We start from the raw sequence: 7,617 nt of genomic DNA, 5'->3' as shown, positions 1-7,617 counted from the left end.
CATCAAGGGTTGGAATTGGAGGTTATTAAATCACCAAAAATTATTCCCGGGCGCGGCGCCGCTGCTGCCCACTGCTCCCCTCACCTCCCAGGGGGTGAACAAGGGGATGGGTCAAATGCAGAGGACAAATTTCATTACACCTAGTGTGTGTGTGACAATCATTGGTACTTTAACTTAACTTTAACTTTACACATACAAACTGTAGCACACAAAAAAGCACATTTAATTAAAAAAAACGTTATTATGGTCTTACCTTTACTTATAAAATAAGTCCATTAATGCAACCCCTGACGAGAGTGTTATATCAACTAAAGCCCTCACTTAAACTTTCCACGTGCAAGATTGAATCTATTTAAAAAAAGTGTAACCGAGGGTTTATAAATGTCGCCTATACTGTATGAAACTACAAAATAACAAACACGGAGGCTCCAGTTTACACGAGGACCACTTTATTTACCTTCTTTCAAAAACCTCCGCAACGTGACATCACTTCCGCTCTTAGCGCCTTCAAAATAAGAGCTCAAGGCATATACTGTATAACAGCGCATAACAGGAACTTAACATCACAAAGAGGAAAGCCCATGAAAATAGGTTACAAAAGTTATTTAATAAGAAGCCAAAAAGTGCAAAAACAATAATGTTCGTGTTGGAGGAGTTGTGAATTAGGTACACCTGCAGTCTGCAGGTGTATCTAATGTTGTGTCCCTGCAGTCATTCACAACTCCTCCAACACCAACATTATTGTTTTTGCACTTTTTGGCTTCTTATGAAATAATTTTTTTAAATAGATTCAATCTTGCACGTGGAAAGTTTAAGTGTGGGCTTTAGTTGATATAACAATTCTACGGCGGGGGTGCAGGAGGCGAGCCTCAGCCAGTGCGTCTTTTGCAGCCGTTTTATGATCGCTCAGCACAATAAATACTTTACACACATACAGTTGTTGACAAAATACACTGTACATTATATACCTCAGCTAACTAAACTATGGAAATGTATAATATAGTTCATATAGCAATACAGTCTCACTGCACAGCAGGCCAGCAGTTAGCCGAGTCATTGCGCAATCCATGTTGCGGCACTGAGTGACGTGCCTCAACTGGCTGCTGTTCACCGCACCGTGTCTTCTCAGTATTTGAACGGCAAATGTGAAAATTCAGCGATTTTGAATAAAAATAATCTAAAACTGGTGAAGTTAAATGGAAAATAACTTTATAGTATAATCACTGGATACATATAACAATTTACTTTTTTTTTTTCTTTTTACTTTTTTTTTTCTTTCCATGATGGCAGGTGAGGCGGGGCCTCACCTGCCTCTAGTGACTGCACGTCACTGACATATACATATATACACACACATATATATATATATATATATATATATATATATATATATATATATATATATATATATATATATATATATACATATATACACACACATATATATAAATATATACACATATACATATACGTATATACACACACACACACACACACACACACATATACACATTTATACACATACACATTTACAAACATATACACGTTTACACACATTTATATACACAAATATACACACATTTACATACACACATATATACATACATATATACATATATATACACACATGTATATATATATACACATATATACATATATATACACACATGTATATATATACACACATGTATATATATATACATATATGTATATATATACACACACATGCAGTGTTGGGACTAACGCGTTACAAAGTAACGCGTTACTGTAACGGCGTAAGTTTCGGCGGTAACTAGTAATCTAACGCGTTATTTTTTTATATTCAATAACTCAGTTACCGTTACTACATGATGCGTTACTGCGTTATTTTACGTTACTTTTTATGTAGTATCGGCTAGAAACTGAGGATCTGAGTGTGTTTAATTCCAGCGAAGCAGAGACGTGCTTCTGATTCTTCCTCTGCGCTCTCTGTGTGTGCGTGTGACTGTGTGTCTGAGTGGGAAGGGGAGGGGAGGGGAGGGCAGGGGAGGGGGGGGAGGGGGTACGCAATACAACCGTTGGCCAACAAAAAAGTAACCACAGAACACTATACGCCTATACGGTATAGTGTTCTGTGGTTACTTTTTGGTTGGCCAAGCGGACGTGACGACAGGCTGTCCCCACTCAGATCCGCACAGACCGGGAGGGGGCATGCCTTAAGTCCGGCTGGAAATCGGCAGAAATTTGGAGAATGGTTGTCCCAGGGAGAGGCAGTGAAATTCGGGAGGGTTGGCAAGTATGAGATATTCTCACTTCTTTTCTTTTGTCGAGCACAAAGAAAAGAACATTTTAGTTAAATGTAAGTTGTGTCTTGGATCAAAGATCCCGTCTACTGCCCAAAACAACAATTCAAATCTGCCTGGTTAGGCTCTGTGTATGTCACGTGTGCCTTCCTTAGGTGAAGCCAGCTTTACAGCTATGTTGTTGATTGATTGATTGATTGATTGAAACTTTTATTAGTAGATTGCACAGTACAGTACATATTCCGTACAATTGACCACTAAATGGTAACACCCAAATACGTTTTTTAACTTGTTTAAGTCGGGGTCCAGATACAGATATATACTATCAAATATATACTAACATCATAATACAGTCATCACACAAGATAATCATCAGGGTATATACATTGAATTATTTACATTATTTACAATCCGGGGTGTGGGATATGGAGGGGGGGGGGGGGGGGGGGGTTAGGTTTGGTTGGTATCAACACTTCAGTCATCAACAATTGCATCATCAGAGAAATGGACATTGGAACAGTGTAGGACTGACTTGGTAGGATATGTACAGCAAGTAGTGGACACAGAGAGAGAGATCAGAAAGTATAAGAAAAAGTGTCTACATTTGATTATTTACAATCCGAAGAGGTATTATGTGGAAGGGAGGGTGTTAGTTTAGGGTTGTAGTTGCCTGGAGATGTTCTTTTAGTGCGGTTTTGAAGGAGGATAGAGATGCCCTTTCTTTTACACCTGTTGGGAGTGCATTCCATATTGAAGTGGCATAGAAAGAGAATGAGTTAAGACCTTTATTAGTTCGGAATCTGGGTTTAACGTGGTTAGTGTTAGTGTTAGTGTTAGTGTTATTATGCTGTTTGTTACTTATGTATGTTATGTTGCAGCTATTTAAAATAGTTTTGTCAATTTGTTCTGGCCTGAAATAAATTGGCCCTTTGAAACATATCTTTGTCTTTGTGTGTTGTATGTAGAGCACATTGCTTAGCAGAGTTCAGTGATGCAAATGTATGTCAAGTTGATCAACAGATTGTATTATTCTCCAGTGCAATAACAGTACTAAAATGAAGGCTAAAAGGGCATTAATGGGAGCTTTAAAAAAAAAAAGTAGAAGAAGTAACTAGATAGTTACTTTTCACAGTAACGCATTACTTTTTGGTGTAAGTAACTGAGTTAGTAACTGAGTTACTTTTGAAATAAAGTAACTAGTAACTGTAACTAGTTACTGTTTTTCAGTAACTAACCCAACACTGCACACATGTATATATATACACACATATGTATATATATACATACATATATATACACACATGTATATATATACATACATATATATACATACATATATATATATATATACATATACATATATATACATATATATATATATATATGTCTTAATAAGGTTATCCAAAAAATAGTGCTCGATACCGTAGTAGAGCGCAATATATGTATGTGTGGGAAAAAAAATCACAAGACTATTTCATCTCTACAGGCCTGTTTCATGAGGGGGGGTACCCTCAATCGTCAGGAGATTTTAATGGGAGCATTCGCATACCATGGTTTATATAGGGCACAGAGTGGGTGGGTACAGGCTGGCCTAGGGGCGTGGTGATTGGCTCATGTGTTACCTAGGAGGTGTTTCCGTCTATGGCGGCATGTTGTTACAATTTCGCTGCGCTTGTTGAGGGATGACAGGTCTGGACGGTAAATAATAAACAGTTTCTCTTTCAAGCATAGGTTGCATCTTTTATTACCACTATTGTAAGGTGTGCTGGATGCAAGAATTTGCCATGTTATTGAATATTCAACATTATTGTCTTTGAGGTCCCAAACACATATATATATATATATATATATATATATATATACATATATATATATATATATATATATACATACATATATATATATATATATATATATATATATATATATACATATATATATATATACATATATATATATATATATATACATATATATATATATATATATGGTTCAATCCCCACCTAGTACCAACCTCGTCATGTCCGTTGTGTCCTGAGCAAGACACTTCACCCTTGCTCCTGATGGGTGCTGGTTAGCGCCTTGCATGGCAGCTCCCTCCATCAGTGTGTGAATGTGTGTGTGAATGGGTAAATGTGGAAGTAGTGTCAAAGCGCTTTGAGTACCTTGAAGGTAGAAAAGCGCTATACAAGTACAACCCATTTATCATTTATTTATCATTTATATACACACACACATACGTATATATACATATATACACACATGTATGTACTTAAATACACAGATATATACATACATAATTACACACATACACATATATACACGTATATACACATATATACACGTATATACACATATATACATTTAGACATAGACATAGACATATACATACATACATACATATATATACACAAATACATACACATATACACACACATGTATAAACATATATTCACATAATAACATATACACACATATATACACATATGTATACATATATACATACATATACATACTGTATATACATATATGCACATATACATACTGTATATACATATATACACATATACATACTGTATATACATATATACACATACATACTGTATATACATATATACACATATATACATAATATATAGCCTATACATATGTGTACATATATCAATATAATGGATATGTAATTAATAATTATTTTAATTGCATATTAAGAATTTGTTAAAGTTAGAACACTACCTTGTTTACTTTCGTGACGACCTCCTTAAATATTAGTAATCAATCAGCTAAAATGCGCCAAACATGGAAAAGTGTGGAGAGAGTTTTGCATTTCCCCCATCATGCTTTGTAATGGATTTAAAATGAATTATTTTTATGGTGCATAGACGTTTTTATATGTCTGTTGACATTTTGTGTTGGTTGCATTTTTTTTTTTGCACCATAACTAGGGAAGGTTGTTTACATTGGGTCATATAAGTATACGTACTTATATGTAAGTACATGTAATTTACCTGAACGATCACATCTATGTGTTTTTAAGAATCTGCGGAAAAACTGTTGTCTCTCAAGTTTTTTTTACTGAACTCCCGGGCCGCCAGTTGATTAGCCCTAATATAGACCGACAACAGCAAGGTAAAGTGTGGACTATATATAGTTCAAACCCGGGGCTTTCAAAGCCTGGCACAGTCAGAGGAATAATACGATTAAGGCCTCCCACTACTCCTTGCAAAACTGATTTTTTTGGAGCAAAAACACGGTTCAATCTCCCAGTGTCGGCGCTAAAAATGTATTCATTTTGCCTTCAAACATTAACTGAAGCTGGCTTAGCTGGTTTGAAATAGACATATTTCTTTATTTTCCTCAAGCTGCTGTGCCTACCCTGAACTGCTGCACACTTTGAAAACTGCTGGATCAAACCGCTATTGTATTATCTTCTTTTATGGTACTGTTGTCTGCAGGGGTATATAGGCTTGCCAACTCCCTGGAAAAAAAAAAATAGGGCACAGCCTGTTGGCAGGACCGGTGTTCCGAAAAATGTGCTGCGTAATCTGGTAGTTAGCAACATAACTAACGGACGGATTTGGGTGAAATTTCAGAAAATGTCCGAAATAGGTCCTGGAACAAGTGTTGTTGTAGTTTTTGTTATTCATATATGGACTTTAATGTATAATAGACTGTATTTATGTTATTCACATGTGAATAATGCTGTATAATGGACTGTATTTATGTTATTCACATGTGAATAATGCTGTATAATGGACTGTATTTACATTATTCACATGTGAATAATGCTGTATAATAGACTGTATTTACATTATTCACATGTGAATAATGCTGTATAATAGACTGTATTTATATTATTCACATGTGAATAATGCTGTATAACAGACTGTATTTATGTTATTCACATGTGAATAATGCTGTATAATAGACTGTATTTATAGTATTCACATGTGAATAATGCTGTATAATAGACTGTATTTTTATTATTCACATGCGAATCATGCTGTATAATAGACTGCATTTTTATTATTCACATGCAAATCATGCTGTATAATAGACTTTATTTATGTTATTCACATGTGAATAATGCTGTATAATAGACTGTATTTATATTATTCACATGTGAATAATGCTGTATAATAGACTGTATTTATATTATTCACATGTGAATAATGCTGTATAATAGACTGTATTTATATTATTCACATGTGAATAATGCTGTATAATAGACTGTATTTATGTTATTTACATGTGAATAATGCTGTATAATAGACTGTATTTATGTTATTCACATGTGAATAATGCTGTATAATAGACTGTATTTATATTATTCACATGTGAATAATGCTGTATAATAAACTGTATTTATGTTATTCACATGTGAATAATGCTGTATAATAGACTAAAGTATTCACATGTGAATAATGCTGTATAGTATACTGTATTTATATTATTCACATGTGAATAATGCTGTATAATATACTGTATTTATGTTATTCACATGTGAATAATGCTGTATAATATACTGTATTTATAGTATTCACATGTGAATAATGCTGTATAATAGACTGTATTTATATTATTCACATGTAAACATACCGAAATGTTTGTCTATTGTGAGCGAACTTTGGTGCTGAATTTCCCCCAGGGATTAATAAAGTACTTTCCATTCTATTCTATTCTATTTCATTATGTCACCATACAGTAGCGACAAACAACTAATCATGCATTTTAGGTTAATCAAGGTTTATACCATTTTTGTTTTGGTTTGTTTCCTGGTGTGTCAAATAATGCTAAAAACAACCACAATATAGCAACGTATTTTTTTTACCTTAATTGCTGTGGTTATTTTGGTTGAGGAAACCACCGCAGGACTGCCCAGCACGGGGCCACGGGAACCACCCCACCCCACCTGCAGGGACCTCAACGATTAGATGGAACATCCAGTAACTGCGCTGGCGAATCCTCCCCCTGAGGAAAGAAAAAAAAAAAAAAAAAAAAAATTAAAATTAAATAAAAAAATAAAATAAAAAAAGAAGAGATCACATACACGCTGACACACAAGGTCACTACCACAGCAGCTGGCTGACTTGCAGCACTGCAGAATACTTTGCAGCGCACCGAGCTGCCTTCATAGACGCTGGGGACTAACCCATCAGGCCCCAACCAAAACGGGCATCCGTAAGGGGTGGACGGTGGGATCCAGGGGCCCAAGACACACAGCCCGGCCGCAGTGTAGCCTGTGACACTGACCCCCACCGGACAAGCAGGCCCCGAGAGTGCACCACAATATATTATATATGTGCACCCCAATATGTATATATATATATATGTATAT

The sequence above is a fragment of the Nerophis lumbriciformis genome, linkage group LG07, assembly GCF_033978685.3.
Source record: "Nerophis lumbriciformis linkage group LG07, RoL_Nlum_v2.1, whole genome shotgun sequence".
NCBI lineage: Eukaryota > Metazoa > Chordata > Actinopteri > Syngnathiformes > Syngnathidae > Nerophis > Nerophis lumbriciformis.
Note: the sequence above shows the minus strand (reverse complement) of the source record.